This window comes from Scyliorhinus canicula, chromosome 3 (genome assembly GCF_902713615.1).
Source record: "Scyliorhinus canicula chromosome 3, sScyCan1.1, whole genome shotgun sequence".
Classification (NCBI taxonomy): domain Eukaryota; kingdom Metazoa; phylum Chordata; class Chondrichthyes; order Carcharhiniformes; family Scyliorhinidae; genus Scyliorhinus; species Scyliorhinus canicula.
The window spans coordinates 239,158,260-239,184,158 of NC_052148.1; the positions used below are offsets into that span (position 1 = coordinate 239,158,260).

General features: G+C 46.6%; 1 protein-coding gene and 1 long non-coding RNA gene across 3 annotated transcripts in view; one reads left to right on the forward strand and one right to left on the reverse strand.

The window, feature by feature from the left end:
* The window catches only part of inpp4b (inositol polyphosphate-4-phosphatase type II B), a 1,043,608-nt gene that overhangs the window by 299,860 nt on the left and 717,849 nt on the right, over window positions 1-25,899 (forward strand). The gene's annotated exons all lie outside the window — the stretch shown is intronic.
* On the reverse strand, window positions 9,242-25,726 carry LOC119963389. The gene is made up of 3 exons (XR_005460089.1): window positions 25,626-25,726; window positions 25,417-25,511; window positions 9,242-9,395 (listed from the first exon to the last, which is right to left on the reverse strand). It is a non-coding gene; the product is annotated as an uncharacterized LOC119963389 (long non-coding RNA).

Sequence of the window (25,899 nt, forward strand, 5' to 3'; positions counted from 1 at the left end):
GTGACATTATCATAAATGTAAAGAACTGCAAGGATTAATGTAATGTCTAAATCAACCACTTGGGGGAGCTAGATGTACAACTATATAAGGCATTTATGTTAAGCCTTCTGGTTGAGAAGTTGAGGAGAAAACTATAGCACAGGCTGAAGGAAAGGCAGTGTGAGTGAGAGCAGATCATAGTTAACATAATAGTGTAGAGAGTAGTAGCAGATGAGTGTGGATTATATGTTTATTATCAACTGTGTATTATATAGGAGTGAGTATCGAATCCAAATAAGTAGTGTTAATAAATTTAGAACTTCGTTCAATTTCAAAGTTATTTCTGGTCTTTGTGAACACTACGCCAACCATCCTGAATTTAGCAACTCAAAGAACACCACAGAGACATCTGCTTTCAGTTAATTTGAACGATAATGGTGTGTACCAGAGCAATTGTTTGCCTGTGTTGAGCTGTCAGAAACTTTTTGCTGTTTTGAATTTCTGTACCAACCCCATCTCTCCTACATGGTCAGCCCCTTTTTGGGGTACATCTGCACAGATGCTAGCCACCATCCAGTACCTTACTCAAGGATCCATTCTTTTATGAATTTTAATGTGTGTTGGGAAGCTTCAGGCGCTATATGGCTTTCATAGTTGTGCCCTTCACAGGTGCTTGCTTTCAGTAGGCATTGTATGATGGCAGTCATGGCATCCGTGTGAAGTTTATTTCTTCCCTCCTTAGCCGGAGGGTGTTGCATTCAATTGCATTGTCTCTGTGATGGAAGCAAAGTTCCAATATACTTCAGCAACAATATTTCTGTGACTTTCGTCATTTGATTCTACTTCAAAGCTTAAAGATTGGCTTCAGGCTGCTTCTTTTCTCTCTTGATATTTGGGTTGAATGATATACTAAGTTGTTTGGAAAATGCCATATCTCCAAGGGATGCTACCTACCTAACTTGTTTCCTCACGGATGCCATTGCAATTATTCATAAGCTAATTAAGAAACCACCTCATGTCCTTGAAATACTAAAGCACATAACATTGCCAACTGCAGAAGAAGTGAAACTCGTTATCTTGGATTGCTGAACCATCAAAGGAATTTCATGTCAGTTGAAATTATGATGTGTACTGTTTTAAGCCTTTGCAAGACGCAAGGAGAAAATAACTATATAGAAAGCCAAGTGTTTGCTGCTTGCATCAATCTACTAAAACTAAATAATACAAGGATTCTCCGACAAGTGAGGAAGAACCTTGTTAATTTAATATGTTGAAACATACCCTTTGGAGTATTAGATGAATTGTGTAAGTACTGTGGTATTTTCCTCAGCTTCTCAGTTCTCTGCCTTGACAGCCTGTTCCCATATGAGATAGCGTAGGCAGTCCTGTAGGAATCAAATGTCCATACGACCTTCTTCAGAAGCTCCAATATTTACTGATGTTGCTTTTTGAGCTGGATTTACGGAGGAATTATGTTGAACACTGAGGGAGGTTTAATTCCATGGTGTGAGTGTGAAATGAGCCTGATTAAAAGGCTTTTTTGTCTGTCAAGCAGGAATGCTATAGGAAAGGCTGTAGGCCAGAGTGAAGTATAGGTATGAGGATTGGAGGAGGAGTTGAAGGACAGAGATGTGGGGCATGATCAAATGACCACACTGCGCCCGAAAAGCAGCACAGGATGGCACAACATGGCCATAGAAGCTGAGAGACCTCACTCCCGGGACCTACCCGGTTCACAAAGCCTTGCAGGATCTAAAGTGATCTCGCAAGACATTGCGATGTAAATCTCGCCCATTGTGGGCGGGATCACTTTATGGAAAATCTGCATATTAGACTGAGACAGCTATTCTCACTGTAATATACAGTTTCCCGAGGCACCAGATGCTTTGGGATCTATCCCCTTCGCCTTGGAGACCTCGGGCGAGTGCTGTTCTGTACTCATCTCCACGAATGGGGATCAGACAGATGGCACTTACGGGGGTCTCCCAGAGGATTGGAGGCCCCTAGGTCCATGCCCTTTGGGCAGGGTGGTGCCCTGGCACTGTTGGTGCCAGCTGGGCATTCTGGCACTACCAGTCTGGGTGCCAGCCTGGCACTGTCAAAGTGCCCAGGTGGCGCTCCAAATGTGCCAAGCTGGCATTTTTGCAGGGCAGCGATCGGGCTTGGGGTGACCTGCGCGGGTGTTGGGGGGTGCGTGGGGGCGGGTCTCCAGAGATCGGGGTGCCACCGATCTCTTGCTACACTGAGGGGTTCCGGTGAGCAGAGCTCCTCAGTGCGGGAAACAGTGCTATGTGTGGCCCCCTATCTAAACCGAGTTGGGTTCGATAGCAGTGTGTTTTTCGGCGCTGTGAGCACTGGGAAACACGTGGGTAAATGCTCTCACTGTGGGACTTTGCTCCCATTTAGTTAAATCGCACCTGTGCACATTGGGAAGGTTGAGGAGAAATTGTGGGTGAGAAGAGATTGGAAGGAGATCAGTTCTGGGGGAAAAAAAGGGGAGGTGGAGGTTTTCGTGATCTCTGAAGGGTGTTTGGGTGATGGAGCTGTGCGGGAGGAAATATTTGAATGAGGTAGGGGTCGCGATTGTTTGTAGTTAGCTTATTGGGAAAAGGGGAAACAATCCTGTTCGCTTTGGTCCACAAGCCGTGCTGAAAAGGCACTTACCTGATGGATCAGACTCGTTCTGTTTCCTTCTTGCTGGATTTCACCAGGCTTGGAAAACCTGGCCAACTTTGGTTAAAAATAGATAGAAATCCTGTTAAAATGAATGCATGCAGTCTACTTAAAATGTTTCAATGACCGACTTGCCTCCTGAGAGCAAATTGATCACCCACCTCTCATCCCGTGTCTGTTAAAACTGGAAGTCATTTGTTGAAGATGGTTGTGTTCCTGTTTTAGAATTTTAACACTTTATCTTCTCAACATGATCCAAACACCCATTTTTAGGAATTAAAATTCCCACTCAAGTGTCTGAGTTAAAATCTTATGGAAAGAGCTCCTAAGACTTTAGGGACAGCTTAAGTCATACCGTTGCCATTTTTGTGCACCTTTGTAATATTTTTTCATTAAAAAAAATTAAGAATATAATAATCTTTTATTGTCACAAGTAGGCTTATATTAACACTGCAATGAAGTTCCTGTGAAAAGCCCTTAGTCGCCACACTGCCTGTTCGGGTACACAGAGGGAGACTTCAGAATGTCCAAATTACCTAACAGCACGTCTTTCGGGACTTTTGGAAGGAAACCGGAGCACCCGGAGGAAACTCATGCAGATACAGGGAAATCGTGCAGACTCCGCACAGACAGTGACCCAAGCGGGTAATCGAACCTGGGACCCTGGAGCTGTGGAGCCATAGTGCTAACCACTGTGCTGCCTTGCTGGCCAAGCTCTGGTACAAAACACACGGGCAACTATTATTCCTATGGCAGACTGTTCCTTTCACCTGACATGGAAAGCTGTCGGTTTCAGTTTATTTCAGGTATGTGAGCACTGAATTTGCTTGTGTAAGCTGCTTCTTGCTTTGTGCATGAGTAAAAGGGGTTAGAAAGACTCTAAATTTGAACTACGCATAAATTACACTCCAGCTGAGATCAGCAAATGAATCCGAGACCAGAAATAAAATCTGAGATTTTCTTGGTCTGCATGACCCGGTTTCACCTGCTTTTTGAAATAGTTGGTGAGAACATACTTGACAATAAGTGATATTAAAAGAATTCTTCAGAATAAGGAACTGCGGAAATTTTACCGTTTGTTCCTTTTAACTGGGTTGACACTGGGCATGATTTAACAGGCAAAAAACAGAATCCTCTTTTGGGTGGCATAGCAGGGTTTTCCTTGGCGCCTGCAGTGCCGGGAACGACCCTACTATCAAACGGGACTGTGTTTTTTTCTGGACTTGGTTAAGAACGCCCTGCTGAAGCCACACTTAGCTAATTTCCTTCACTGACGAGTTCAGCTTGTCAGTGCAGGAAGCGATCGAGGTGCCAATTTTAAATGCTGCCCCAATTTCTCAAAAGCCCCCTCAGACTTCTCACTGAGGCCTCTGGCACCCCATCCCCAACGTACCTCTCGGGGGGGGGGGGGGGGGGGGGCCGTCATCCCACTTCTTAAGGGCAGGATATTCGGGGGCCTGATCCCTGGCACAGACAGCCTGGCACCTTGGGGCTGCCAGCTTGCTTGTTAAATGGTACCCTTGACTGCCTGGCAGTGCCACCTGGGCACCCCAGTAGAATCACCCTGGCACTGAATTGCAAAGGTGCCAGGCTGGCAGTACCAGGGATTCCAGGTACCATGGTACCACCTTGCCCAATGCCCAATTATCCAGGGGCCTCCGATGGCTTGGGAGATCTCTCGCCCCCCCCATGTGCTCTAACGCCTGTTCCATGTCAGTATGAACCAGTGCTGAACGGCGCCCTGGCCTCCCAGGCTCAGGCGTTAGTTCCCGGCCCCGACAGATTCAGACGTAGACATATTTCAATGAGCCTAATGGCTCATTTAAATTTGTTCATCTGGATCTCGTCCAGCGAGGGCGAGATACAGATTGCGACGCCTCGCAAGATTTCATTACGAGTCTAAATGAATGTCAACAGGCTACTGGAGTGGGGAAGCAGTGGCAGGAATTAAAATTCTCCTCACCCAACACCTATACTGGATGTGCTTCGGGGTACAAGCCCTGGCTGATCTTTTCCTCTCTCTCTCTCTGGCCGAGTATGCTGAGATCAAATATAGCAGCCTTCACTACCTTCCTGATGTGAGGAACTCAGGGCAAAAAGGGGAATCATATTTGTTCACTATAGTTCAGTATCATCTTAGATGGCATTTACGTGCAAAAATTCATCAGTCACCTCACATGTAAACTTTCCCTGGGACTTCTGGTGACGACCATGGAGTTGGTAGTCACACACACAGTGGCTCCTGCTTGAAGGTGTTGGTTTTGGTCCTTTTTACCCAGGTTTTGGGTAGATTCGTCAGAGAAGTGGAGCGGAGAGTGTAGGGGAAGTAATGTTCCCCTGGATGGGCACGTTTACGGGTTATCTAATTTGGCTGAAGACAGTGAAGGACCTAGCGAGGAAGAGTTGGAGGAGACTCGTGGCACAGTACCAATTATGGAAATGGCGGAGGGGGAAGGGTCGTCGGCAGCGGGAAAGCTGCAGATTGAGTAATTGATGGGCTTCATTAAAAAGGTGTTTCAGCAGCAAAGGAAGGAGATGCAGAGATGGTTGAAGGCCATTGAGGGGTTAGTGGTGCCTCTTCGCTGGTCTCTGGAGCGGGTGGAAAAATGACTCTGAACATGGGGCAAAGGTTCAGGAGGTGGAGAAGGTGGTGTCTGACCAGAATTACCATATTGTGTCTCTGGAGGCGGAAGTAGCAATCTTGGGGGATCTGTGCAGGTCACTGTGGTAGAAGGTGGAAGACCAAGAGAATGGGTCCAGGCGACGAAACCTGCAGATTGTGGGTCTGCCAGAGAGAGTGGAAGGAACGAGCGACGCGAACTACGTTGTGAGGATTTTGGCCAGGTTGGCGGAGGGGAAGGTATTGGACAAGGTCCCAGAGGTGGACTGGGCCCATAGGTCCTTGAGGCAGAAGCCGAGTGCGGAGCTTCCCGCACTCGGGGCAGTGATTGTGCGGGTGCACAGGTTTCTAGACAAAGAAAAGATTGTGAGGTGGGCCAAGTTGAAACAAATTTGTGAATGGGAGGGAAATCAAGTCTGGATTTATCAGGACATTGAAGTGGAGTTGGCCAGGATGTGAACGGGGTTCAATAAGGCCAAGGCAGTGCTTTAGTGGCGACAGATTCAATTTGGGGTGTTGTACCCGGCCAGAGTTTGGATAACCTATGGTTGCCGAAAATATTACTTTGGGATGCCAGAGGAGGTGAATGACTTTATCAGGGATCATAAGCAGGGGGAGAGCTGAATGGTGATTTGGAGTGGAGGAGTTACGTCTGTGGAAGTTGGGTTTTGTTATTGTTCTTGTTTGGGGGGCTCCCCACTCCTCTCCCCCCCCCCCCCCCCCCCCCCCCCCGCACACACACAGCAGGCCTTTTGATGTTTTGTCTTTTTAGGGTTGTATTTTAGGATCTTTTGGGAATATGGTGGGGGGGGGGGGGAAGGATGGGGGAGCATTGGAGGGAGCCATCGGGCATGAATTGATTCGCTCGCAAGCAGTGCTAGTGAACAGGAGTGCAGTTGGGGGGAGGCAGCGATGGTTGACCAGTGTGGATGGAAAGGGGTGGGGGGGGAGGGGGGAATGCGACATGGCAGGTATGGAGTATGAGTGTGTTCATGGGTGGGAAGGCCATCTTGGATGGGCCTGGCTTAGAGTGGGAATGGGTGAGGAGCACACTTCATTCTCCACCCCTCCACAATGCTCCACCCCTCTTAGGCAGAAGTCTCGCGGGCACGAATTGGTGCAAGGCCTGGGCGCCATGGCTGCTGAGGAGCAGTGGGAGGCTAACAAAACTCTCAAACTATCGGCTTGCTGGGGGTGGCTGACGGATCTGGGGGCAGTAGCAGGGAACAACTTGATGCCAAGTCTGTGGACTCTGGGTGTCCCCCTTGAGATCGGGGTGGCATGGCTTGAACCACCATTGCTGCAGTATGTGGATTTAAACACACCCCTCTGGTGCTACTTTTAAGCCCCTGGCTGCTCACACTGCTGACTGTGTCCTGTGAATCTCTAGAGAGCCTCTGGGAGTCCACCCCTCTGGAAACCATCATACGCCGGGGATATCCACAAGGGGATGGGCACGGCCAAGCTCAATCAGTGGCCCACCAAATGTTGATATTCTTCAGAAGCAGTTCCCATTGCAGAGGAAGCAGAGCACACCCCAACCAAAGAATATCTGGAACGCTCCCTGCCCTGTTAGGGCTGAGGCCTCACCGGTGATCCCAACTTTTCAGGATCACAAACTGTCTCCTCCTGGTGAGAGCGGCAGCACTGACTGCCTCTGCTATCATCTTCCAGGTGCTGTTCAGGAGGCAGGCTTGTGTCTGCGGCCTACCATGAGAAAGAGGATATCCTTCCTCGGAAATTGGGTGTGTGTGTGGGGGGGGGTAGTGTTGGGCAGGTCCTCTCTCAGCCATCTTCATGATTGCAATGAGTTTTTGGTGAGTGGAGTGCTAAAAAAAGTTACAGCTGTCAGGTTCCTTAGCGCTAATTCTGGCTCCAGCGTTTACATTGTCCGCTGAGCCAGAATTGCTTTCAATTTGCACTGGCAGAGTGCTAGACCATTTGTATGTCCTGAATCGTGGAAAGAATAGCACCCGCAACAGAAACGTGAATCACACTCTATTTAATCTTGGTGGGAACACACTGGGTGGAATTCTCCGCTGCCCGACGGCGAAATCATAATCGGCCATCGGGCGGAAAATTGATTCTGCTGCTGGAATCTGCACCGATTTGCGATTCTCCACTCCCTCCAAACCGGGTGCATCGTGCCGCGTGCTGCGTGCCGTCGCAATGCCGTTGGTGTCTTATTGGGCGGCCCACCCGCAATGCTCCGCCCCGATGGGCCAAGTTCCCGGCGGCGCGGGTCACGTATGGTCTGAGCTGGTGTGTCGACTGCGGACTGTGTCCAGCGCTGCCACACTTGGCCGGGATCTGTGCCGCTGGCCAGGTGGGGCGTCTGTCAGGGGTGGGGGGGGGGGGTGTGTGGGGGTGTGCCGTGGGGTTGCGGTTGGCAGGTTAGGTTGCCATGTTGTACGGCGCGACTTCATGCCTGGGACCCAGCCATTCTCAGGCCATACTCGATGTGGTCCGCCAGCGTTTAATATAGCGCAGGTGCTCGCCCCTCACCGGTAGCGGAATCGGTGAGGGGTTTGCCAATTCTTTTCGATGTGAACCTCCCGTGGATTCTCCGTTCAAGCCGGCACTTAACCGCAGGAACAGAAAATCCCACCCTTAGTCTCCAAACGGAGAATCCCGGCCTATATAAATAATTTGAACTTGAATGTAGAAGGGTTGATCAGTAAGTTCATGGATGAAAGGAAAATTGGTGGGATGGTAAATAGTGAGGAGGATTACCTTCGACTACGGGAGGATATTCCTGTTCCAGCATAACCTCCCTGCTCTTAAACGCTATGCCTTGACTAATAAAGGCAAGTATAAGGAGAAAATAGACAGGCTGGTCAGATGGGCCAATCAGTGGTGAATGGAATTCAATCCAGATAAGTGTGAGGCGATACATTTGAGCAGGACAAACAAGGAAAGGGAATACATGAAATACGGCAGGATCCTGGGAAGCACTGAGGACCAGAGGGACTTTGGCTGCATGTACACCAGTCCCTTAAAGTAGCAGGGCGGATGAATATAGAGGTTAAGAAAGCATTTAAGTACTTGCCTTTATTAGTCAAGGCATAGTGTTTAAGAGCAGGGAGGTTATGCTGAAACTGTATGAAGCGTTGGCTCAGCCACATCTAGAGTATTGTGTGTAGTTCTGGAATTCACATTATAGGGGGACGTAATTTCATAGAATTTTCAGTGCAGAAGGAGGCCATTCGGCCCATCGAGTCTGCACCGGCTCTTGGAAGGAGCACCCTACCCAAGGTCAACACCTCCATCCTATCCCCATAACCCAGTAATCCCACCCAACACTAAGGGCAATAGCACTGGAAAGAATGCAGAGAAGAGGAGATTTACCAGGATGTTGCCTGGGATGGACCGTTTTAGTTATGAAGATTGATTGAATAGACTGGAGTTGTTTTCTTTGGAGCACAGCAGACTGATGGGAGACATGATTGAGATATATGACATTATGAGGGGCATAGAGTAGACAGGAAGAAACCCTTCCCTTTGGTGGAGGGATCAATGACCAGGGGACATAGATGTGAGGAAAGATTTAGTTCCACCCAGAGGGTGGTGTGAGTCTGGAACTAACATTTCAGAAGTAATTAGATGTGCACTTGCGATGCCAAGACATACAAGGTGATGGCCAAGTGCTGGAAAATGGGATTAGAATAGTTAGGTGTTTGTTTATGACTGGCACTGCCAAATTGGGCCGATTGGCCTTTTCTTGCTGTAGACCCCTATTACCTGTGTGGAGCCCCTTTAAATAGTGAGACTTGAAGAATCAGGTATGAGTCACCATCATGTAGATACTTAGAAACATAGAAAATAGTAGGGGTAGGCCATTCAGCCCTTCAAAAGGGCTTCACCATTCAATATGATCATGGCTGGTTCTCTATCTCAACACCATACCCCAGCACACTCCCTCTACCCCTTGACACATTTAAAATCTAGAAATATATCTATTACCTTCTTAAATATATTCAATGACTTGGCCTCCGTAGCCTTCTAATTCCACAGGTTCACCAACCTCTGCGTGAAGAGGTTTCTTCTCATTTCGGTCCTAATTTGCCTACTTTGTTTTCTGAGACTGTGACCGCTTCATCTGGATGGTTAAACTGTCGGGTTTCTGCGAAGCAAGGCAATCAGTTTGGCCATCAATATCTCCGCCTTAGAACTGAAACCGGGTAACACGGATCATTGTGAACTTCTCAGTATGCTCAGGAGCATCGGCTGCATGTAGTATTGCAGTGTTCTGCTTGGCGCCACAGCCTGAGACTCCCTTTCAATTAATATAAAGAATGCAAATCAATATCTCTCCCGTTCAGATATGCATGGCCAAAAGCCAAGAAATATCAAATGCGTTTTGAATAAGTGAGCTCCTCTGATGAATTGAAAAATTCACGCACCGGACAGCCTGTGAACCATCTTGAAGATTTCCCAGCTAGCCTGGTGAAAAATTCATCGGCCGCATCAGCGACTTGAAATGCAAAATATAAAATCTGGTACGAAATGACTGACCATTTAGATAAGAAGCATACCAATTCTTGCTCACCATATGATTGACAAAATGCTCAACGAACCAATTATAAAAAAGTAATACAGCTCTCATCATGTCAGCTGTCCTGACTCCTTTCACCTAATACATATGTTACAATGTACATTTTTAAGTGAACATATTGATATATGTGTGTAATCTGTTTGAAAGTGGTGTCTTTGAGCATGTCATCAGCATTTGCATTTTTGAATTACTTGGGTAGAAGCAAATCCTTAGTTGAAGCAACTAGTTTCATTTGAACAGCTCACCGTGTTTCAACACCTGTTTGCACCGTCAAGACTCAAAGCAATAAATTCTGAAGTTCACTATAGAAAAATCCTAAAAACATAGGGAAAAGGAAATCTTCCCCTCTATGTATGTAAACCATCCATATGCTGTGCTGGCAATCAACTGTTTGTAGGCCCAATTAATGTTCTGACATTTGCTGATCGATGTTAGCACAGAGTAGGCCCTGTTTTCCATTGTGTGGCTTCTACTGGAGACTGGATGTTGATGTACTGGACTGGAGTATTTTCCTCTCCAGGCAGCTGCAGATGTTAGGGAACATATTTCCAGATCTCTCTCTGGTGTGAATAGAAACTCTACAGGAACAAGAGTTCTTCTAACATTATTCAGCAATCCCTTCTAAGGTGCAACCTATGGCTTGGATAGCAAGGAATGACCAGGTTAAGTGCCAGTACCTTAGTAGCTGGAGTGAGGAGAAGGGCTGGGCCTTAGTAAAATGGATGTCAATCTAATGGACATGTAGCTGAGAATCGGAGAAGAAAGCGAGAAAGGCTGCCTGGCAATGAAGGGAAGGAAAATGGCTGGCAATAGAGGAAAGGGGTAAAAAGATGTCAGTGAACTGGAAAAGGAAGGGGCAAGGAATGAACAGAGAAGTTGGGAGGACAAGATTTTGTGATGGAGGAATGTCAACTTGATTTGAAAGAGTAGAAATAAAATATTATGGGTTGGAGGAAAAGCACCAGCTGGAACTGATGGTTAGAGGGTGACAAACGTACTCGGTGGAATTGAGGGTGCTGGGTAATAGAATGCTGTATGAACTGGGAAATTTTCAATATTAACCAGAATGTACAGATTTTCATGTTCAACTTCCAAACTTTTCCATGAGTGTGTGTTCACAGATCTTACCTGAAATACACCAACAATTTTTCCTTTAATTTGGAATTTTTTGTGATTTAAGGTATAAATGATCTGAGAGGCATTTTCCAGCTGCCATGCAGCGTATGACATGATTCGACTTGCTAAATCTTTAGGAAAAGTGCTTACATCTGAATCATTGGTATATGCAGAGAACATGCAAAGGTAGGTAATATTCTAACATCTGCACATTTAGAAGTTTCTTCAACACAGCCAGTTGTGGATATGATTCTTTGTGCAGTATGGTGATAGGAGAGAATAGAATCCCTACAGTGTGGAAGGAGGCCATTCAGCCCATTGAATCTGCACCGACCGCCCTACCTGGGCCTAATCCCCCACCCTATCCTCGTAACCACACCTAGCCTTTTGGACACAAAGGGGCAATTTAACATAGCCAATCCACCTAACCTGTACACATTAGGACTGTGGGAGGAAACCCATGGAAACACGGGTAGAACGTGCAAACTCCACACAGACAGTCACCCAAGGTTGGAATTAAACCCGGGTCCCTGGCGCTGTGAAGCAGCCACCGTTCGTCTTATCTAATGACTCTGATATTTTTAAAAATTCATTCATGGGATGTGGGCTTCACTGGCTAGTCCAACATTTATTGCCATCCCTAATTGGCCTTGAGAAGGTGGTACTGAGCTGCCTCTTTAACTGCTGCAGTACATGTGGTGTAGTTACACCAACAGTGCTTTTCGGGTGGAAGTTCCAGAATTTTGATCACGCAAAAGCGAAGGAATATTTTTGCATCTTCCCGCTCTGCCTTCTTGCTATGTGTCAAGAACAATTTGCCACTATATCAGGCCATATGTGGACTGTTACGAAAATGTGTGAGGGCTACTTTTACCTCTTGTGAATATGAATGAATTACTTTGTACATATTTTGCAGATTATGAAAAATTTGTAACAGGATAGTTAAGCACAACACTTTATGTAGTAATGCCATATAAGGTCCAAGATGTGGAACAGTATATTCACAACTATTTTTGCCTGTATTGCTTCCTACATTGATAACCCTTCTGAAGTTGAATTTGTTTCGTTATGATAAACAGCTAATTATCTAGTTTATAACTTCCCATTTGTACTGTTGTAGTAGGTGATTACAATTTGCATTTTATATCTGTATTCTGAGCATGTTAATATATAATTCTGTGTGTTTAGACTTTGGATTTACTAAAGCTTTACTCAAGTTGAAAGCACTACGAAGAAAATATTTTCCGAATTCCAGTGCCAACCAAAATATTGTTTGTTATTGATACACATCTGAAGGATCACAAATGTTTTAATATTTAATATACCGATGGTATTTCCGAGACTGGTTTTTTGCCAGACGTTGTCTTCTGAGAGCAAGACAAAACTAAGTGTGTTTGATTATTCCAAATAACATGGATACTTGAAGTTTGAGCAATTTGCAATGCGAATTGGCATAATTTTTTTGTCAAATTTAGATCTTTGAGAAACTTGTTGTAACTTCCTGACAGCTGTAAAATCAAAAACGCGTGATTGGCTTTTGACGGAGGAATGAGACACTTGATAATTACCACTGGTGCATTGGGACACGCAAATTGATAAGCAGAATTGTTGCAGAGCCTGATAACCTACCGCCAGGCTAATATGTCTTCTTGTGCTTGATGCTGGGATATGCAGCGAAAGGGTTTGATGCTTTTTGTGAACAACCTATTATAATACGGGCAGGCCTATAAATTTAAACATAAGACACTTGTGATGCCAAAGGGAATGTAAGATTGTTATACAAAATAAGCTAGAGAAATTATATTTTATTTGCATAAAATGCAAAGTAGTTCTTTCTTTTACACCGGCCCCAGATGGATTCAGTCATTTTAGAGGTGTATTTAATAGAACTCATTAGATGGCTACTGCTATGAAAGAAAGTATTTTTTTTAAATCAACACACCTTCCAAACCCGTTCATTCATTTTGTTAAAACTTCAATGAGGTACTGTTAAAAATGAACACAATACTTTACTGGAGATTTTTCCGATTGCAATCTCGACCAATTTAACAAAAACATTGAAGTTTACTCTCTTGGATTAAGATCAATGCCCCAAAGAACAGAAGTACTGAGCGTGTGAGAGCCGAAGTGGTGAGGTCGGAGCCTTGACAGGGCTCGGTCAAACTCATTTAAATTTGTACACTGCTCGAATCCATTGACACATTGACGTGGAGGCCCAGTGAACCAAGCGTTAAATCCCAACTTCAGGGCGAGGAAGCAGTTGGATGTAAAAAGTGCAATAATTCACAGTGCGAGAGGAAGTCAGCTCCAACCTGCTGACTGACTTATGCACTGCGTTCCCACTGCATGTGAGAAAACTCCTCGGGGGAGTGGGATCGACAATTCACATTTGCTGATATCGCGTTAACAAGCATTTCAACAGGAGGCTTCAACTTTTTTTAACAGTCGGTACAGCAATTTAAATCTGCAATTTACCCTGTGCTTCCTGAAACTCGCTGCAAATTGGGGCAGGCAAGGGGTGGCTGCAGGAAATTCATGAGCTCTGGGACCTCACAGCTGCCTCTTAGGCCAAGATGAAACGTTTGGGCCTTTAGTATTTGTGCTGATTTGAGGGGGTGCAACCACTACTTTGGAGGCCATTTCCACTACTTTCAGAGGTGACCCTCACTGCACTTTGAGGTTTTGCGCAAGTGATCTCCCCAAGCAATCAATTAGGATGGTGCAAGGTTCACTTCAGGTGCCTGGGCAGGTCTGGTGGTGCCTTTCAATATTCCACAGGCAGGATGTCCAGAATAATCATTGAGCACCGCGCTCTGCACAATATGGCAAGGCTTGTGGCGGCGGGAGGAGCAATGTGTTGATTCTCTAGAGGAGGACGACGAACGCATGATGAACTTGTGACACGATCAGTACAGCACACTGAGTTCTCCTCATGATGACCACTGTGGCCCACAGCCTCCGAGGAGCAGCAATCCGGATCTTCGAGGAAAGACCAGCTGTGGCCACTTTTTAGGCACTAGCTGTGGCGTTCTGGGAAGTGTTCACCAACACACTTAACAGGGTATTTGAACAGCTTATCAGTCTATTAGAGAATGAGTGAAGGTGGAGGTGTCTGAGTGAATAGGATGGAAGAGGTAGGTGGGTAGGCTGGCAGGTGGTTGAGGTCAGTAGGTAGGTAAGTCAAGGAGTAGTTGGGTCAGGTCAGGCGTAGTTGTGTCAAGTAGGGTTGGTGGGGGAGTCGAGTGGTGGGAGCTAGTTATATTGGATGGGGGGGAGTCTGTGGGTTGGGGGAAGGTAGTTGAGTGGCTGGGGGCTAGTTAGGTTTGGTTGGGGTGTCTAGGGGCAATTGGATGGTGGGAGCTGGTCAGGCAGTTGGGCGGTAGAGGCGAGACAGGTTGGGGTGGGGAGTTGGGTGGTGAAGGCTAATCAGGCCAAGCTGGAGAGGGGTTCAGGGGAGAGTGGGTCTCATTGGGTGAGTTGGGTGCTCATGTTCAGGAGGATGTGGGGGGGGGGGGGGGGGGGGGGTGTCAGTTGTCTAGTTATCCGGGAGTTAGACTAGTCTGGTGCATCAGATTCAATGGAGCACAACGTATCCGGTCCCCGAAATCAGGGATTGGCATCGGTATGTCACCGATCACTGGTCCCATATCGTCCTATTCTTGATGCTCGTCTTGAAGAGTTGGGACTGGCCGAGTAGCTTGGGTGATTCCTCCTGGCTGTGGACTTCCTGGGTGTCTGAGAGATAGCATGATGAAAGTGACGGTGTCTCATGCTTCGATCGTTGGAATCCTTGAGTGATCCTGAAGAGTTCTTTTAATCTGCCTTCTCCTGTGACATGGAAGATGTCTTTATCCTGCAATTTACCCCGCAGTTCTTCTATAATCCTGAATGTTAGGCCCTGCTGATCTTGTTGTTGACTTTTTGTTGCTGTCCTTTTTTTTCCTGTGTGAAATATGCATGTGATAGCTTTCGCCTTTGATTATCCTAGTCTCGCAAAATCATTTTGAGTCAATTGTGGGAAGTGTGAATTGCGCAGTTTTACACCTGGTTATTGTGTGTGGATGAGCTGGGCTGGGTGAATGGTGGGTGGTTTTAATTAGTAGGGTTAGTTCAGTCCTCATTGAGATTGAAGATAGCTCCCCATTTAGAGCTAATCCGTTTCAGGTTTTTCTTTTGAATTTAGAATCCATGTCTCTATCCTTTTTTTGGCCTGGAGGTCGTGGCGTAGGGTATTGTCACTGGACTAGTAATCCAGAGACCCAGGTTAATTCTCTGGGGTCCCGGGTTCGAATCCCACCATGACAGATGGTGAACTTTGAACTCAATAAAAATTTGGAATTAAGTCTAATGATAACCATGAAACCATTGCCGATTGTCAGAAAAACCCAGCTGGTTCACTAATGTCCTTCAGGGAAGGAAATCTGCTGGCCTTGCCCAATCTTGCCAAAAAGTGACTCCAGATCCACACTGTGATGCGGTTGACTCTTAACTGCCCCCCACCCCCAACTGAAATGGCCAAGCAAGCACCTCAGTTCAAGGATAATTAGGGATGGAACAAATGCTGGCCCAGCCAGTGATGCCCACATCCCAAGCAGGAATTTAAAAAACCACTGGGTTCCTTCTGACTCCTCTTTGAGATTGACTTTTACATTCACTTTGCGAAGGTGCGAATTCACAGAATCATATAATTTACAGTGTAGAAGGAGGCCATTCGGCCCATTGAGTCTGCTCCGGCCCTTGGAAAGAGCACCCTACCCAAGACCCATGCCTCACACCCTATCCCCATAACTCAGTAACCCCTTTTGGACAGTCAGAGCAATTTTATCATGGCCTGCACATCTTTGGACTGTGGGAGGAAACAGGCAGCACCTGGAGGAAACCCACGCAGACACGGGAAGAACATGCAGACTCTGCACAGACAGTGACCCAAGCCGGGAATTGAACCTGGACCCTGGAACTGTGAAGCAACTGTGCTAACCACTGTGCTAAAGTGCTGTCCCTTTGGTTGTGTTGGTTTTTATCCTGATCTGATCTGGTATGTTGGTTTTGGGGCGTCGGTTTCCTGGCTGTGCTGGGGAGAGGGAATCAGCACCTGATTGAGGGGTGTTAATGGTTGTTCTCCTCAGAATGGAGACCCCCCTTGGCCATGGCTGCAGTAATCCTCCTCTTATGATACATTGCCCTCAATAGAGTTGTATAGACACAGGCTTGGTGTGAGTGCAGCTTTTTGGTTGTTCTGGAGGTCCTGGGGATATAGTTTCTTGTATGTCAGTTGGCACTGGGCTAGGCCCCGTGCTGCGGCTTTTATCCTGCTGCCCCCTCGGGGCTCAGGAGGTCTGTTTTTGTGGATGTTGTGGGGTCCTTCTGGGAGGCTGGGTTTTGCTTCTTTGCCTATCTAGTATTTGGGAGTTTGGGGATGGATCGAGTTCTGTGCCTCGGTGGATATCCTGTTATTCCCCTCGGGGGGTGAGTCACATTCTTGTTGATTGAGTGGCCTGTTCTCCTCTTCACTGATGTCTGTTGTCATCTGGTGGGATAGTTGTGGTAGTTTTTTTCCCGCTCTGCTTTTCTTTCTTTTCTACCTTGGGAGGCCCTGAAGGCGTGACCATAGTCTGAACATATTGTTGTTGTTGCGGTCAGCCCTCTCGCAATTGTATGGCATGATTTTGGTTCTGCCCTGGGCTTGATTTTGGGGTTTAGTTGCGTTGTGTGGTATGTCTGTAACTTCCCATAGAGCTGGGGTTTCTATGTATTTTTTCTTTTTGCAATGGTGGGTATGTTGAATCCGCTCTTGGCTCCTATTTGGGTGCAGATGAGTGTGGTATGTAGAAAGATGAGGCTGTGATGGGCTGCATGTGCCATCGGTGCTGCTGGAATTGAGGGGGTTGCACGTTGGTGCGTGTCCAATTATGACGCAGGAAGTTTACCCTGATTTCTTGTGTTATTTGCCGGTTTGTGTGATGTGGGTGTGTGTGCACAATTTGCCATTTTCATGATCCTATCCTCTTTCTCCATTGGCCGCTGGTGGGGCTAAGTGAGTATCTGGTTCTATCTAATCTTATATTGAGCCAGCTGCAATGTCGTTCTCCTGGTCCAACATCATAGAATTTACAGTACTGAAGGAGGCCATTCGGCCCATCGAGTCTCCACCGGCTCTTGGAAAGAGCACCCTACACAAGGTCCACACCTCCACCCTATCCCCATAACCCAGTAACCCCACCCAACACTAACGGCAATTTTGGACGCGATGGGAAATTTAGCATAGCCAATCCACCTAACCTGCACATCTTTGGACTGTGGGAGGAAACCGGAGCACCCGGAGGAAACCCACGCACACACGGGGAGAATGTGCAGACTCCGCACAGACAGTGACCCAAGGTGGGAATCGAACCTGGGACCCTGGAGCTGTGAAGCAATTGTGCTATCCACAATGCTACCGTGCTGCCCGCCACAATGCTACCTTGCTGCCCCACAATGCTACCGTGCTGCCCCCACAATGCCACCGTGCTGCCCAAACATGTGGGTTTAGCCTTTTTTGTTTTTTTCTCTCTTTGCTTACTTGGTTCTGTTATTCCCTAATATATAAAGGGTGAGATCTACTGGCCACGTTGTGTCCAACCGGGAGTGCAACTACGCCGGTAGATGCTGTGTGAGGCCTCCCCGGCAGCCACTGCACCTCGCAGGATCTACCCAATGGGTGCGAACAAGCGGCGCTTGCTCAAATAGGTTTTAAACTTAGTAAGACTTACTCACCCAGGATCTGCCAGCCTCTCGACATCTAATGGCCTCCCCAAAAAGTCCCCAGATGGTCGCCGTTCAGTATTGGTCCACACAAACGTGGACCAGAGGGAATGGCATCCGAGGGGTCTTCCGGGCCATCAGAGGCCGCTGGGTGGACAGGGCTGGTGCAGTGGGCCCCTTAGAATGTGGGAACCGTAGCATTGCCTGGCTGGCACTGCCAAGGTGCCTGGGTGTCACCGCCAAGTCAGCAGGAGCACTCCCAGGGTGGCAGTGCCAGATTTCCTGGTGCCAGATGGCACAGCCAAGGGTCAGAGCCTGAGGGGGCCATACCCATGAAAGGAGGGAGGAGGGGTGAATGAAGGGTTGGGGGGGGGCAGGTTTTAAGGGATCCCTGGAAGGTTGGTGGGGGTGAGAAGGGCGGGGGCCCGAAAGCGGCCGTGGGAAGACCTGAAAAGCTGGGGGGGCAATCAGCGATCCCATAGCGGGCTGTTGTCACTTGGGGGGTTATGAGCTACTGCCCATGTGTGTGGGGGGGGTGACATTGCCCATGGATGGGGGTGTGAGGGGCCCACAAGCTCACTTCGAGATCGAGGCACCCTTTTAAAATGACAGCCCGATCGCTGAGGAGTCGGTCTGGCCAGCGAGTTCAGCTCTCCAATGATGAAAATAATTCCAAGTGTGTGCTAAACTGGTGAGCAACTCCCCAAAAAGTGACTAAGTGTGGTTAGATCGCGATGGGAAACTCCCAGTAAAACCCACCGCAAATGACACTTACAAACTTTTCCGTTAGATCGTGCCCAAAGTCTCAATAAATATACTGTTTATAAAAAAAGTGCAGACGCTGTTGCCGTGCAATTCCCAGAAAGTCAATGCATCGGGACCCCTGAGGGGTTCTGAGGAGCATCTTGGAGGAGATGTCCCATCTTAAATGTGATGAATGTAGAAATTGTAATATATTGTATTTTAAATTTGTGGCATTAATGTTATTAAAAAACACTGGTTTCAGCAGTTTGTCGGCTAAAAGCTGTTATTAAAGTCGTAAAAGGTGAGGTCGTCATTCTTTCCAACATTTACTTGGTTACAGATAAAGGGGTAAAAGAACATTGTTTATATTTCGGATGGTGGATTGGTCCCTGGAATGTAGGTACTTTATGAGGGATTGTATTTAATCCTAGCTACGCAGGTCATGGAACTTAGTGCGATACAGATGATGGGCGCGATTCAACTAAATGGGACCAATGTCCCAGAGCGAGCGTGTTGGGCTATGTGTTTCCCAGCGCTCACAACGCAGAGAAACACCCCGCTATTTAACACGCTTCCCGGTTAGATAGGGGGTCTCAGTGGGGAACATGCGGCTGAAGCTGCATATAGCCCTGTTTTCTGCACTGAGGAGCTCACTCGCTGGAACTCTTCAGTGTAGTGAGAGATCGGGGTGCCATTTTTCACTCCGAAAGCTAGTGATTCCAAACAAACGTGTTGGACTTTAACCTGGTGTTGTAAGACTTCTTACTGTGCCCACCCCAGTCCACCGTCGGCATCGCCACAGAATTTTTAAATGGCATCCCGATCTCTGGAGTCCCCGACATGACCCCCAGCCCCCCTCACCCCCCCCTCACCCCCCCCCCCCCCACGGTTCCCCCCCTCCCCTGGTCCACCTCCCCCCATCTTCTCCCCTCCTCTTCCCCTCCCCCCTCTTCCCCGCTCTCCTCTCGGTCTCCTCTCTCCCCCCCCATTCCCCTCCACCCCCATTCCCTTCCCCCCCCATTAGTGGGAGGAGCCAGGTCTGTTTGTAGTTTTGCAGTCAGTTATAGGATTTTACGTTGAACAGCAGTTTTGCCAAATGCTGTTAGGTTGAGCAGAAGTGCACTGGATCTACTCTTGAAAGGAACTCTCCAAAGGTCTCTGCACAGCTAAACAAGGAAACTGTTTTACCTTTATTTATAATGGCATTTAAACTGTATTGGGTTACCTAATTGGAATTAGTGGCAGGTGTAGATATTAAGTTGATGTTTATTCCTTTTGTTTAAGAACTGTTTAACTGTAAAGCTATTTCTTTGATGTTAATGTGGTTAATTCTGTGTTTAAATTCAGGTTTGTTTTAACATACAAAATGCCTATTGGCCAGAGTCATCACTCCTGGGGTGAGGTATAATTTCCTCACAATTTTATAAATAGAAAAATTGTTTGGTGTTCTCATGTGGTATCCTAACAAAAGTTGGGGTCTGGTCCGGTACCCTAACAAATGTACATTGTGCTCATGATTTTATTTATTGGCGGATGACATCAAGTCAAGATGAATAAATGTTGTATGCCACGTGACTGTGTAATACTAAATTATGTCACTCGGTAGCTGGCAGGTGGTCATCTGCCAATCTTTGATGGCACGAAAGAGTACTATGACTGAAAGTGATGCAATGTGATGAATGGATGAACAACATTTGGTGAGGGTCACTGTGATGGGTAGCCGTGACATTGAATTAAGACGAGGGCGAGTGTTGGTGGTGGATGTCTGTGGGGAAGGTCTGAGGAGTGATGCACAGGAATTAGCTTGGAAATACAGGGTGGGGTAAAATAACATCTAAGAATGTAGCTGAATGTGCCATCGTACTTGTCTTTCCTGCTCTGATTAGGTTATTAAACTACTTCCAGCAGTGTGTCCAGGGGTATGACACTGCACTCCTGCTGCTAAGTGATCCTCCATCATCTCCGGCCATATGTTCTTGCTCTATGAGACAAACATTTTCCTTCCTTTGACAGGGAAGAGTGTGTCCCTACAGGCCCTTACAGCCCACAGCCATCAGGTCTAGGGAGGTGTTTGTGAGCCTTGGCTCAAATTAGCAACCTTAGGAGTCTGTTAGTACAGATGCTTCCCCTCTTCCCTCACCTCAACCTTTCAACTACTATCTTTGCAGTTTTCATTTAAATGGTTCAGCTGAAATCTCATCATGTGGGTTGCCGTCACACCCACTCTCGCTAATTGGTTTGGAAATGTGGAAGTCGGATTCAAACACAGCAGCAAAATTAAAAAGCTACTGACAAACACACTGCAGATACTTTGCGCTCCCCACATGCTGCCATTTCCATCATTCCCCAGTGGGTTAAAATGTTAAAAATTCACTCAAAATACCAGCTAATGAGAATGTGGTGTGAAAGTAAGAAAACTATTCTGTCCCTATTTAAACCCCTCCCCTGCACACCCCATATCACCACATTTCGTATGGAGCAACGTGTAACCTGATCAAGTTCAAATTAATTTAATCAATCATGTATCTAATAAAGAATTTAAACTGCACAGTGATGCATTGGACCAACAACTTGTTTTTTTTTCTTTCTTTTCATTATTTATTAGTGGATTTCAATTTTGAAGTTAATATGCATCGATTTAATCAAGTTGACATCTTTAGCTGGCAGAATTATTGCACTCTCTGGAGGGTAGGAAGTTATTACTGAATAATCAGATGAGCTGTCTTTTCTCATGCTTTTATTAAGGGAAATGTCAATTCCTCTTGCATTGACAAACTAACGTTAAAACTCTGGTACTAAAAAATAATGAGATGAATTTTTTAGTCATTTGTATCCTCTGGTGGTACCATCAGACAAGTGTGTTGCAATCTGGTTATTCTTCTGATTGCTTTTTTCTTTGTAATGATACTGAATCCTCTCCCACCCTGCCCATTTCTAGCTCCTACCTAAAGCAAACAACATTGAAGACAGGAAGTGGGAGGGTACTTGGAATTTCATGTGGAAAAGGCTAGTGCAGCTCAATTTTGGAACAGAGTGGAATTTCTGCTGGGTAGAGATGAGAGGCTAGCAGGAACAGCATTGATCAAATTGACTCTAAATGTGACGAAAATGTGGATTGGAGTTGAGCACCTGAGACGAGCAATGTGGTAGAGATGGAATTAGTATGTCTCCAGAATATATAGGATGTGGGAATTGAAGCACCACTCTGGTTTGGATATGCTGAGAAACCAGCATGAACAAGTTGCGAGAGAGCGGAATTGAATGAGTGGCAAAGGAGTGAACTTCACCGGAGATTGTAATGCATCTTTTATCTAACCTTGCTCATGCAGTCTGGTAACAAAGAGGTAGTCATACTGTCCAGGGTGGTGATGAAGAGATAGAGCTGGGTTAGCATATACTTAACATAGAACATAGAACAGTACAGCACAGAACAGGCCCTTCGGCCCTCGATGTTGTGCCGAGCAATGATCACCCTACTTAAACCCACGTAACCCGTATACCCGTAACCCAACAATCCCCCCATTAACCTTAACTACGGGCAATTTAGCATGGCCAATACACCTAACCCGCACAACTTTGGACTGTGGGAGGAAACCGGAGCACCCGGAGGAAACCCACGCACACACGGGGAGGACGTGCAGACTCCACACAGACAGTGACCCAGCCGGGAATCGAACCTGGGACCCTGGAGCTGTGAAGCATTGATGCTAACCACCATGCTACCGTGAGGCCCTGAGACCGTGAGACAATGTTGTTACAGATAATGCTGCCGAAGATTTTAAGATGAGGAATGGGTCAAGTATTGATCCGTCTGGGACTCCAGAGGCAATGGAGCTTAAGCAGGAAGTAAAGCTATTCATAGAATCCCTACAGTGCACAAGGAGGCCAATCGGCCATTAATTCTGCACCGACCCTTTGAAAGAGCACTCTACTCATCTCCACTCCCCCATCCACCCTACCCTATCCCCATAACCTCACCTAACCTTCCTTAAGGATGATTTAGCATGGCCAGTCCACCTAACATGCACTACTTTGGACTGTGGGAGGAAACCAGAGCACTTGGAGGAAATCCACGCAGACAAGGGGAGAATGTGCAAACTTCACACTGACAGTGACCCAAGGCCAGAATTGAACCTGGGCCCATGGCATTGAGGCAACAGTGCTAACCACGATGCCGCCTTACCACCATTGTTCGATAGATTATAGCTCCGATGGTAGAAGTCATAATGTGGAAACATGAGGACAGCCCTACGTTTGATGAGTGAATTGTCACATGAGCAACCATAACATTTGTTGGGAGATTGAGGAGGATAGGTAGGCTTACACGAACAAAGGATGTCACAGCTTTGGCCATGACCGTCCAGATGCTCTGGAAGGGCTGTAAACTGTATTGAAGGAAGTGAAATAGTTAGCTTCATGAGAAGTAGATAACAGTCTAGGGAGTGACTACATGTGCGACTTTGAGAGAAGAGGGAAATTGGAGATGAAATAGTAGCCACGTAGGTTGAAGTTTTATCGGTGACATGATGTGGAGCAGAATAGTGCCAAAGGAAAGAGAATATTGACACCATTTAATATGGGGACTGGAGAACTTTGTTCGGTGGGAGTCTATCAAAGGAGCACAAGGTGAATGACATGCAACAAATGAAGTTGTAAAGAGGCAGGGGGATATGGAAAGAGTGCAAAGTGAGGTTGGGATTAATGGGTTGAAGACGCGACTGGGTCACAGGCGTGGAACCTTGGAGCAGACATGGATTGGAGAAAAGGAGCAGACAGGACCGGTTGCTTGGATCATCTCAATCCTTGAGTTGAAAAATCTGAGAGCTCATTGCATATGTAATTAGAGGTCAGGGATTAACAGGAAAATGTCTTGAAATTCCTGCAACTTTGATCAGCAGAGTAACTCTTTTTGGTATTCAATTGCAAAAGCCTACAGTAACAGTTCAGCTCGAAAACCTGAGCACTGAACGATTATATCACTTGAATTGAATAAGCATGTATTTCTCTGAGCACTTAAGGCAATATTGAACTTCCGCATAGTTTTCTTATCCATAAAGAATGGGCAAATCCACCTGAATATTGAAAAGGTTTCTAAAAAAACGCTTCTGTCAGAAGCCACAAATAATCTATTCCAGAAAAAGAAGTTTCCTTTAAATTTCTTATATTTGAGGATTTGAATCTGATCTTATTAACAAAAGGATGTTTAAATCCCGTCTCTGTCATTGAGGTATCTTAAATGTCTTAAAAATACAGAAATAATTCTTTGAAAAAAATCTTGTTTCATTTTACTGTGTCTGCAGAGGATTACTGGAATGCCAAGATGTTCCATAATTCCAATTTAGGTATATTTCTCCAAGTCCCTTGGACTGCATTTCTCTTTGAACCCAGATTGTTGCCTTTCTGCATTGGTCATTTTGGTAACCCTGCCTCAGTTCCATTCTTCCCCACATATCATTGCTAGCCTATGTTGACGTCTTCTTGCCATATTTCTCTGTAGGAAACATCTTCCATTAAGCAATTCTTTTTTTTTTGTCCTGTTGTGTTTTCCAGCATCAGAATTTTAAGCTCCCTCCCCTCTGGGTTTTGAGGTGTGGTAATGTGGGGGGGGGGGGGGGGGGGGGGGATGTGGGCAGGGAAGAGTGTAAAATTGCATGGCAGGATTCCCTCCAGGAAGCCCACCCATGTCCCTTTGTAAGGCCTTTAAGTGGTCACTTAATAGCCACTTAAGGGCCTTTTCCGATCCAGATTCAATTTTAAGGCTGGTGGGCGACAGTTGGAACGAGGTGCCAAACAGAAAAAGTCTTAACCCACTATTTGGGGGGGGGGGAAGGACCCTTCAGATTTGGATCACCACAAGGTCCTGGAAATCATGGTATACCCCCTGATAACAAGATCGTCTTCTCCCGATCACCCAGGGCATCTCCTAATCTCCCGCCCCAGGGACCCCTGGGTAATTACTTGAAGTTCGGCCTGGGACTAGGGCTCAGGCATGGTACTGTAGTACCTCTCCTGGACACAGAAGCGCTGGGCCTGTAGGGGTTGGAGAGCTGTTGGCCAATTTGATTTTCCAGCCGGGGGCCGGAAAATAAGGTGAGCCGTTCAAAAGTCCATTGATCTCAGCGGTACCTGAAAATCCCAGTGGATGGAGTGACATTAAATTCCGCCCCACATTTGGAACTGTGTCCCATTAGGAGTTCTTTTTACTGTACCTCCTGATTTGTCCTCCAGATTTATCCATCTCTGCATGAGCAGACCCTTATAATGCGCAGGGAATTTTGCCAAGACCAGCCCATTGGTGAATCCTGAACTTTAAACAAAATATTCATAGAATTCATAGAATTCACAGTGCAGATGGAGGCCATTTGGCCCATTGAGTCTGCCCCGACACTTGGAAAGAGCACCCCACTTAAGCCCACACCTCCATCCTATCCCGTAACCCAGTAACCGCACCTAACCCAAGGGCAATTTAAATTTTTTTTTTAAAATTTAGATTACCCAATTATTTTTTCCAATTAAGGGGCAATTTAGCGTGACCAATCCACCTACTCTGCACATTTTTGGGTTGTGGGGGTGAAACCCACGCAGACACGGGGAGAACGTGCAAACTCCACACGGACAGTGACCCAGAGCCGGGATCGAACCTGGGACCTCAGCGCCGTGAGGCGGTTGTGCTAACCACTAGGCCACTGTGCTGCCCCCCCCCCCCCAAGGGCAATTTAGCATGGCCAATCCACCTATCCCTGCACATCTTTGGGCTGTGCGCGGAAACCAGAACACCCGGAGGAAACCCACGCAGACATGGGGAGAACGTGTAGACTCTGCACACACAGCGATCCAAGCCAGGAGTCAAACCTGAGACCCTGGAGCTGTGAAGCAACTGTGCTGACCACTATGCTTCTCTGCTGCCCTTTATATGTTGGTTGACTTGACTGATTTGGCATCAGGAAGCATGGCGGGAATCTTAACTATCTGCGAATGAAAATCTTACCTTGCCACCACCCCTCTGCCCCCTGTTGAAAAGGCAGTATCCAAAATAAAAATAAACTCAGCCTGCCGATGGTTTCATTCCTGTTTCCAACTTCTCTGTTGGCGAAGTGAAAAATCAATTAATCCGTCAGCCCTATTTTAGTACCTGCATTACATAAAAAAAATACTGTGAATTTTGTGCTCTGCTACAAAGTTGTCTCAGCTCCAAACCTCGTAAAAGCACATCCAGCTGCGCGAATGTGACTATTTTCCCATTTACAGACTGTTATTCAGTGATACGAACAGGAAGTCCTGGAGACAGGCAGCATCTGTATTTAGAGAGAGATAGAAAGACGTAGGTTAATGTCTTGAAATGTTGGCTTTCGCCAAAACTAGAATTAAAGTTCATCTATTATTCTGTGGCCTGCCTGAATGAGTTTTCTATTTGGTATTGAATTAGAAATTGTGTCGGGCTGGTGCTAACTTGGAACTGGGTTGAGAATGC